Raw genomic sequence first — 8,824 nt, 5'->3', positions numbered from 1 at the left:
TACATACTGGGACAGTCCAGACCTTTGGTCTCAACAGCCTCCATCAGTCTGCTGAGGAGGGGCGGGGCCTAACTGGCAGTCCAAACTGCTCTGGGAGGTCTGGCAGCACGAACCCCTCGGATTCAGAGTCCATCCTCACAGACGCAGCAGATGGTGGTGCGAGTGGGTGGGGCTTTGCTGTGGGCTACAGAAAGGTTGTGTCAATATGAGATATGTTGTGTTATGGTGTGTTCAGGAATAAGTGACGCAGCTCTATACTGTAGTCACACTACAATACTTGCAGTACTTGCACTGCAGTATTGGAACAGTGTAAGCACAGTGAATGGAGAGAGCATTGTGTAAGAAAATGCAGAGGAGGTAGAAGACTGGGATGAACAGGACGCCATGTCTTCACCTCCATCGTCATTTTTAGTTACGTCGAACTGTGGATTTGAGGGCGTTCTTGCACCAACTGGAGCCTCTCCTGCTGACGTCCTGAGAGCAGAAGAGCAGAAGAGTGGGGCTGAAGGAATCGAGGTGAACAGAGCGCTGAAACAACAAATTTCACTTCTTTATGACCAGCATTTCCAGAAACATAACCCACCTTTGCGAGGTGCAGCTCCTCCTGTCAGCCTGTGTCTGCAGTTCACGGAGGGCTGATGAAGACACACCCTCTCCCACAGAAGAGTCCACCTCTGCCTGTTCTGACCGACCGGGCGTGTGGTGCTAATGCTGCTGCTCATGTTGTCGTTGGTTAGTTCGAAGAAAATCGTCAAATTTTGGTGCAGCTCAACAAGCAGATCCAGGTTTTTTCTTCCCCCATGTTTCAAATACTGAGATGTGAGCCTTTTAGTTGACATGAATGTGTCAGAAAATCCAGATCTGTGGACCCTGATGAACCTGAGAGGCTCCAAACATCGTCTGATGAGTTGTGTGAAGCTTTTAATATCAACTTCATCCATGCAAATTGCTGCGTTCATTGTTTGGAAACCCAATTTCAGTTGCATGAGCAGGATCGAACTGCCATGACAACGCCATTTTCCTCCACGGGAGTTGAACGTGCGGGCAAACATGGACAGTTACGACTCCGTCTCTGACGACCTGCAAGCTGAACAAATCCTTAAAAGGACATTTTCCTGGTGAATAGACTCTTGTTTCATTCTTTTAATATTTCTCTCTGAGAACAAACATTTGTTTTGTTTGCTTTTTCTTTTTCATTTTTTTTTTTCTTGGCTCCTTTCACCTGGGCGCTCTATTCTGGTTCACCCTGCTCTCATCGCTCTCACCACTGCTGGTGCTGTTATAAATACCTGAGTCTCCCAGTGGGGATTCAGCGTACATGAGGTCCAGCTGCAGGCTGTATGCAGAGAGCATCAAGCCATATTCATATTCAAGCTCTGGTCTTAAATATTACTGATATGTGGACATTTTGGAACTTCCTGTTCTCCCTGACCCAAATCTGATCTGAGCAGAGATCCTGAATGTGTTGTTAACGTGATAAAGCTGCCATTTTTGAATCAAGGAGCAGGTTCCAAACACTTTAGAGCCACAGCCCTCAGGTAAGAACACTGAAGCCCTCCGCTTCCTTCAAAACTTGCCTCAAGATCTTTTCCCTCTTACTAGATGGAACTTGTTTCTGTACTTCAACAAGTCTGAGAACAGCCTTCTCAAAGAAAAAGGTGGACAAGGCAGACTGACAACCTCCACTTTAGTGTTTGAAGGTGATGGAGCGCCAGATCACACAGAGATTAGACTCTGTCGTCAGGTGCTCTAAGAGGTGAGGCCTAACTTGATTCATCTTGAGAATTACACAAAAACCTCGAAGAGGGGCAGCTACTAAAGGAACTGGAGTGTGTTGGGACAAACCGGAACGCAGCACTCACTCCTGGAGCCGGTCCCGATTGACCCTGGAACTGAGACATCAAACCCATTCAGTCTGTCTCCTTTGCAGAATTTCAGTGAAAGCTCTGCATGTGCAGGGCCGTCGAAAGAAGCATCCAAGTTTTCTCCATTTATTCTCAGACGTACTAAGAATGATCGTTTTAATGCAAGAGCCCTGAGCAGCAGCACAGCAGTGGTTCGATAGAACTGGTTGTTCCTCCTGCCACTCATCATTCAGATGATCTACTTTCACCGCTCAGCCCACTGAAAGAGAACGGATTCACAGCATGAAATGTACTTGTGATTGCATTAAGCTTTCATAGTGGGATTCTTCCTCTGACTACAGAAACTCCAGTTTTAGCTTGACCCTGGTCTCCTGGATGCTTCACTTCCTTCCTCATCAAGTCCAGTTGTGTCCCAATACGAAGTAAAGCTGTGCACTGCTTCATGTTCTCTTTTGTGGAACAAAGAACGAACATTTCTTTTTAAAAACTGCACTCGGACAACACAGTGAATTCAAAGTAAGAAGTGACCGGAGAGGCAGTTCATCATGTGGCACCAGTCAGATAATGGAGGAGCAGTGACGTCAGCAGCCTCCTGGCCTGCTGGACATGTGAGCTAAACACAGAGCAGGGCGCTGATTGGGTACCTCACCTGCTCACGTCGTCTACTTTGGATCATCTTGGCCTCGGAGGAACAGGGCGCGTTTCCACTGTCTCACTTCGTGTGTTCGTCTTTGTACGTGATAGAAGAAGTTACTGCCACGTGGGTCCATTTGCACCTGAGTGTGTACCCCCCCCCCCCCCCGTGCCTATGGTTCTGACCAGGCAGAATGTCCAAATGGTTAAAAGGAAGGAAGAGAGAGAGAGAAGTTCTCAAAAGTGATGCTTGCAGTGAGTTTATTGATGGCATCAAAACTGTCAGTGCCCGCAGGTTCAAGGTCCCAGCGAGAATCTCACCCACCTCCCTGAGCGCTGGCCTCATCTCCAGAACAAACCCCCACTGTCAGCACATTCTCAGCTCCTCCGTGTGGCGCCGCAGCCACTCTACAGAGACCAATCATCTGGACGCATCACATGATGTGCTGGTGAAGGAGCTGGGGGTCTAGAGCCGTGGCTAGGGAATACCTTGTTGCTATGGTAACTAAGGAACCACATTGTGAGGGCAGTGGTAGCCTGTAAAGATGCTGATGTGGACATTTGGATCATTAATGAGAGGAAACTACTCCTGACACAAGTAGCAGAAAACTGGAAGAGGATGTAGAACCGCTGGTCGGCCTCTTCGGCTCCCAGCAGCTCTCCAGGATACGACAGCTGTCAGGACACGCTTGCTGGTGAAGCCGATTCCAGAGGCGACAAATGGCAGTCTGAGAGCTGAGAAGAGAGCAATGCTGGATATCACTGACAGCCTTACACACACACACACGCAAACACACACGCACACACACACAAACAGCAGCATGCGGGGAATCTCCTCGCGCAGGCAGCAGACCTAATTGCAAAGTGGGACATTATATAGGGCATGCTGAAAAAAACTGACGGGCTAAAAAGAGAGGAGCAGGCAAGTGAGATCCGTCCTGCCGTGTCCAAACAACACAAACACACCAGATGTGAGTTCTTCTACCCTCAAAAACTTCGTCCTTGGAAGGCTTGAGCGAACTGTGGATTCGTCTGTTGTTTGAGCCCTGAATGCTCCAGTCGTACTTGCTCCTCAGAGTTCGACGCCTGCCAGCGTGGACAGGGATGTTCTTATTGTCTGCTAATAGTGCTTCTCATCAAAGACATCCTGTGTGGACTGGGCGTCCTTCTTGAGAGGGACTCACTCAAGCACTTCTCCTTACACAAACGTGATTTTTATGGCCCTGAAATTCGTCTTACAGGCAGCAAGCAAAGGCTCTTTGCCATGTCTTCCTCCTGACAACTGCTGTGCATCTCTTTTAACTGTCGATCACTGAGGCTTGCATGGGCTTGGACGTGACTTCAGTGTTAATGACTACAAAGAGCCATTAGGAGACTAATTTGAGGGATGAAAAAAGTGTTGAACAAATTAGTTTCAAAGAACATTCCATGAATGAGGCGCATTTTGTCAAATCTGAGCGCTTTGGAATGTTAGCAACAATAAACCTGTGGGAGTTCTTCCTGGCGGAGGAAACATTGGAGGGATTCCCTAAAAATCCGTTCCTTAAACGTACGGAACAAAAAAACAGCAACGGAAACTCCCAGTCAGGCTCCTCCTGATAGGTCGGATCCCCACCTGAGGGGGCCAGACACCGACGGCTGGCGTCCCTGCTGTGGTTGATGGGTGGCGGGTGAGGTGGCCCCAGGTTCGCTGCGTGGTGACTCACATGACCCTATAAAATTAGAAGCCTGAACTCAATCACATTGTTTGCTTCAGCGATGAATGTTCCCTGCTCAATTAGAACATCGCTAATCAATCCGCCCTCTGTTAACCTGTGATTGGGTCAATCCATCAATTTGCTGAGACCGTGTGGACGAGATGTAAACGACACTGAGATGACTTAACCTGTTGGTGGTAAGTAAGTCAGCGGACGTCCAGGAGGTGGGGGAGGCTGGGGGGGCGTCTGGAGCAGCAGCCATCATCTGTCTGAGGGTCAGAGTGGTGTGGCGTCTTTGGGGTGGAGGACTCGTAGTAACAAACCAGTCTTGACCAAAATGATGACGATCTGATTCCATTTACAGGAACGGCACTTCTGTCCAATGAATATTCAAATGAAAGACAATGTTTTAGGTTAAACAAAAGGTGAAGGACAGCTTTTCGCTTATGATCACTATGAAACTCTCAAATGTCCAGATAAGTTCTCTTTATGAACCTCTTCAGGCTCGTGCTTTTGAGTGGCACCCCCATCAGAAGCCAACAATCGCCATTAAACCTGAAATCACCCGCGACTTGTTTCTGTTCGCCGTCATTTTCAGCTTTAAAGGTGAAATGATCGATGGAATGTTTACAGGATGTTTCGATGCCCCAAGGTGACATAAAACATCAGTTACAGGGTCAAACTCGCTGAATTTTCATGTGTTAAACCATTCCTGCCCAGACTGGGAGAGTGCTGAACTAATAACACAAGCATTTGTTTAAACAGTTGTGACATTCAAGGCACAAGGCAGGAATGAAGCAAATCCAAAGTGAGACTCTGCTGGCTGGTTGTGTGTTTTCCCTGTGAGCTGAGGAACTGGGCTCATGCCCAGCGTCACTCGTGGCTGTGAAGCCATACCTGTCTGTGCCGTCGGGTTCTCCTCTTCACTCTTTTACTGTTGAGAGAACAAAACAATGCTGTGTAGATGGCATGAGCAGCTCTGCTGGGATGCAGGAGAGTCAGGATCAAGCGGCCCCTTCCTGTTTGTGGTGAGGAGGAGGAGGTCACTGCGTGCCATCGATCCTTTGGGTATCAGGAGGATCAAAGTGTGGCCACCGATGATTGGATCTCTTCAGATGTATTGGATTTTGAGAGCCGGCCTTCCTCCCTGGAGGGCGAGAAATCGTTGTCTTAGCAGCGGAGGTGGGACTCATGAGGGATTTTCCCTCACCGAGAAAACCTGCAAAGCTGTTTGATCATCATGGCCGAACCAAAGTGAAATCCAGTCCCTCAGACCTTTTACTTCAGTAAAAGTACCAATGCCCAAATCGAACACTCTTTTAGGAGGGAAAGTGTTGTTTTTAAGATCTATCTATGGAAAGAACAGAAGAATATTCATCAAAGATGTAAGATATTTCATCCATTACGTTCATAAATCAGCCGGACTCAAGATAAAAGTCATTATATTAAACTTTTAAAAGCTAACCTCATCATATCTTACTGTTTACTCCCCGCGAGCAGTAATTCCTTCCACTGTACTCACTGTGCTGCACCGAGTGTGACCAGGTGTCCCACTTTATGTAGGCCAGCACAGCATTGTCATCTCTTGTCCCACATATTGAGACAATGTCCCATATTTTGATTGGCTTCACTTTGCAAAAGTCAAACCCCTGCAGGGCCGACGCTCTTCTAAAGTCGGCTTTTATGGAGCGGCTGTGCAGGGAGCGGAGACGGCGTCATCACCAGGCCGACTTCTTTCTCCCCCCCGGAGCTGGTTTCTGTTTTCACTCTGCGGTGAATACAACACGCGGCTAAATGTTCATTCATGAAGGTGGATAAAGGTGGTGTCAAATTTGTAGACTGCCTCTGAGCGTTGGAAACAAGCCTCACACAGACACTCTGTGGTTTGCTAGGACGTTGCCACCCTGCCTGCACCCCAGCCGATTGGTAACTGCGTCCCGTCTCCTCAGGAGGAGGCCTCTGCATGCGGCCCTCTGAAGGCAGAGCGACAGCTCCGAGCCTGCAGCGGTGCTGGGTGTTCAGGAAGGTGTGTTCCCACACTGGAGGTCTCGAGGACATCAGGCAGTTTGAATCAGGACATTTACCTGTTTCAAAGCAAAAAAAGGAACGTGGTTTAGATATTGATCTGTGTTTGCCATTGCCAATACTGCTAATGACAGAGCACGCCCACCAGACACTCCCACTCTGGACTGGCCGCTGCTGGTCAGCTCTCTGCTGAGGAATGAGGATTAATAACTGTGCGTCAGAGTTTAAAACCTGCAAACGCATTTTCATCGGGCACAAATTCAGCAGAAGCTCCTGAGTGCGGATGAGCCATCAAACGTTTGAACGCTTCCACATGAAGAGATTTCCTCATTTAATGGGACGGTTTTACTTAAATGTACAGTTTTGCTAGTTGAAGCTGGTGATGCCCAACCTAAGGCTCGGCGTCCCCCAAAGGGCCACAAGATAAATCTGAGGTGTCATAAGAAGATTAATGAAGCGTCTCAGCTGCTAACACTTCACAGTCCTCTACAATGGGAAAAAAGATTCAGGTTCATAATGGAGGTCGCAGTGGGGACGTCGGGAAATGTTTCTCGTGAACGAGTAACTGAAGCTGTCATTTGAAAGTAGTGGAGTAAAAACATCTAAAACGAAAGGCTGAAGTACTTCAAAAAATGTACATCCCACCTCGGCCTTCGTAGGTACTTGAGCAGAAATGTATCTTCTGGCGTGCTGCGGCGCTCACGCTGATGCCTTCAAATGAATATGGGGTCATTTATTCGTTGATACACCTTTACTGGAGTCTGCTTCTGCTCTCCTCCACCACCACACATCACAGGTGCCCCTGTTCCCTGCTCTCCATCGCTCTCCTTCACTCCATCTCTGAAAACACATTAATCATAGCAGTCTCCCACGTGCTTTCACCTCTGCCTCCTCCCCGCCCATTTTCTCCTACTCCTCCGGTTCTCTTCCTCTGGCAAGTGGGTCACCGGCAACTGGAGGACTGCTTTCAGTCTGAGAGAGAGGGAGAGAGAGAGAGAGAGTGAGAGAGAGAGACTTCTTTCTTAACCGCGTGAGCGGTAGAGCCTCACCGTAATGTCGATGTAAGTGTAAAACTGTTCACTTCAGGCCCATAAATGTGTGATGGAGGCACCGGCCGTATGGTCTGTGTCATCTGTTCCAGCCTCTGCAGTGTGGCGGCAGGAGCAAATGAGACGATTCAGTGGTGAAACATCAAGGCAAGGAGCGCACTTGCTTCCTGCAGTCAGTCCAGAGAAGACCTGAAGGACCCCCTTGACTTCAGCAGCATTCCAATCTTTCCCAGTTCCCAGGTTTCACCTCTCAACAGAATCCTGTCAAACTGGTGTTCAGCTCTTCAAGGACTTCAAATCTGATCCCTTCTCAGATTCCTACCCTTTATACTTTTTGAGATATTCCATCTTTGAAACATTGTTCCACAGCAGAAGCCAGTGAGGGCGTTTTGGCTGGGCCTAACAGCCTCAAAGAGCTTTCTGAAGGCGCGAGCTGTGAAACAGACATCTACAGGGAGCCAGAAATCAGCTCCCGTGTTTTGGTGGTCAAAGGTCAAAGGTCAACCTCCCTTGATCGTGATATCTGAGAAACACCTTGAGGTAAATTCTTCAAATTTAAAAGAAATGTCTGCTGACACTCAAGGATGAGGTGAAGATATTTTTAGGTTAAAGGTCCAAGTCAACACACACAACTACGATGCTGGAGGATGGGCTCATTTCATTCTTATAGTCATTCAACCTTTCAGGCTCATTAACACTAATTAGACTCTCACTTTTCCAACTAGTCACTCTCTTTTAGTCCTTTTTAAAGGGTTTACACTTTTCAAGTGTTTTCAAGGTTGAATTTTAACTCACCAGTCAAACGTGGAGGCATAAAACACATTTCAAACATTTAGAACTGAATCAGAACTGCAGTCATAAATGTTTATATGTTTCAAATATTACATGAATAAGGCGGCCTGGTGGAGCAGTGGTCCTCCCTGTGGCCCCCCAGCAAGAAGGTTGTGGGTGGAGCCCCGGCTGCAGCACGGGGTCTTTCTGGGTGAGTCTCCATGTTCTCCCTGTTCCTGCTGGGTTCTCTCTGGTACTCCAGCTTCCTCCACAGTCCAAAGACATCAAGAGGGACCAGGTTAATCCAGACTCTAAATTGACCGTAGGCGTGGCTGGGAGAGCCAATGGTTGTCTGTCTCTATGTGTTGGCCCTGCCATGGACTGGTGACCTGTCCAGGGGGAGGGCTGCTGGGATAGGCTCCACCCCCACCACCCCCCTTATCAGGATAAGCAGTAAAAGGTGGACGGATGGGTGGATATTACATGAATACACATGAACCATTAAATTCAGTTCATTCAATGTTTTCCTCTCTTCCTTTAGTGGGTCTCCAAGTTGAAAGACAAGATCCTGACTAGAAGATGGGAGTTTCCTCATCAATATTAATGAGGATAAACTGTAGCAATGGCGGCAGAAAATCAGCGACTGTCGCTGGATCAACGACAAACCAAAAGCAGACGAGAGGAGAAACGAGTATCAAGTTCACGAAGACACAGTAAACACACATCTTTGCTGCCATTCATAATTATTCTCAAAAACATGTGAGTACCAAGTTACAAAACAAAG

General features: G+C 47.9%; 1 protein-coding gene across 2 annotated transcripts in view; it reads right to left on the bottom strand.

The window, feature by feature from the left end:
- Nucleotides 1-2,732: 2,732 nt before the first annotated feature.
- LOC147268841 (uncharacterized) overlaps nucleotides 2,733-8,824 on the bottom strand; it is a 51,477-nt gene continuing 45,385 nt past the window's right edge. The window contains exons 29-32 of one of the 2 annotated variants that reach the window (XR_015119147.1): nucleotides 6,866-7,192; nucleotides 5,093-6,279; nucleotides 4,384-4,570; nucleotides 2,733-4,210 (exon numbers count right to left, since the gene is read on the bottom strand). The gene's annotated coding sequence lies outside the window, so the exon portion shown is untranslated. The remainder of the gene's footprint in view (nucleotides 4,211-4,383; nucleotides 4,571-5,092; nucleotides 6,280-6,865; nucleotides 7,193-8,824) is intronic. The other variant, XR_015119149.1, reaches the window with a different exon arrangement.

The sequence above is a fragment of the Aulostomus chinensis genome, chromosome 2 (genome assembly GCF_037954235.1).
Source record: "Aulostomus chinensis isolate RoL2024-O1b breed Wild chromosome 2, RoL_Achi_v1.0, whole genome shotgun sequence".
In the NCBI taxonomy this organism is placed as follows: domain Eukaryota; kingdom Metazoa; phylum Chordata; class Actinopteri; order Syngnathiformes; family Aulostomidae; genus Aulostomus; species Aulostomus chinensis.
This window is presented reverse-complemented; position numbering and strand designations above follow the sequence as displayed.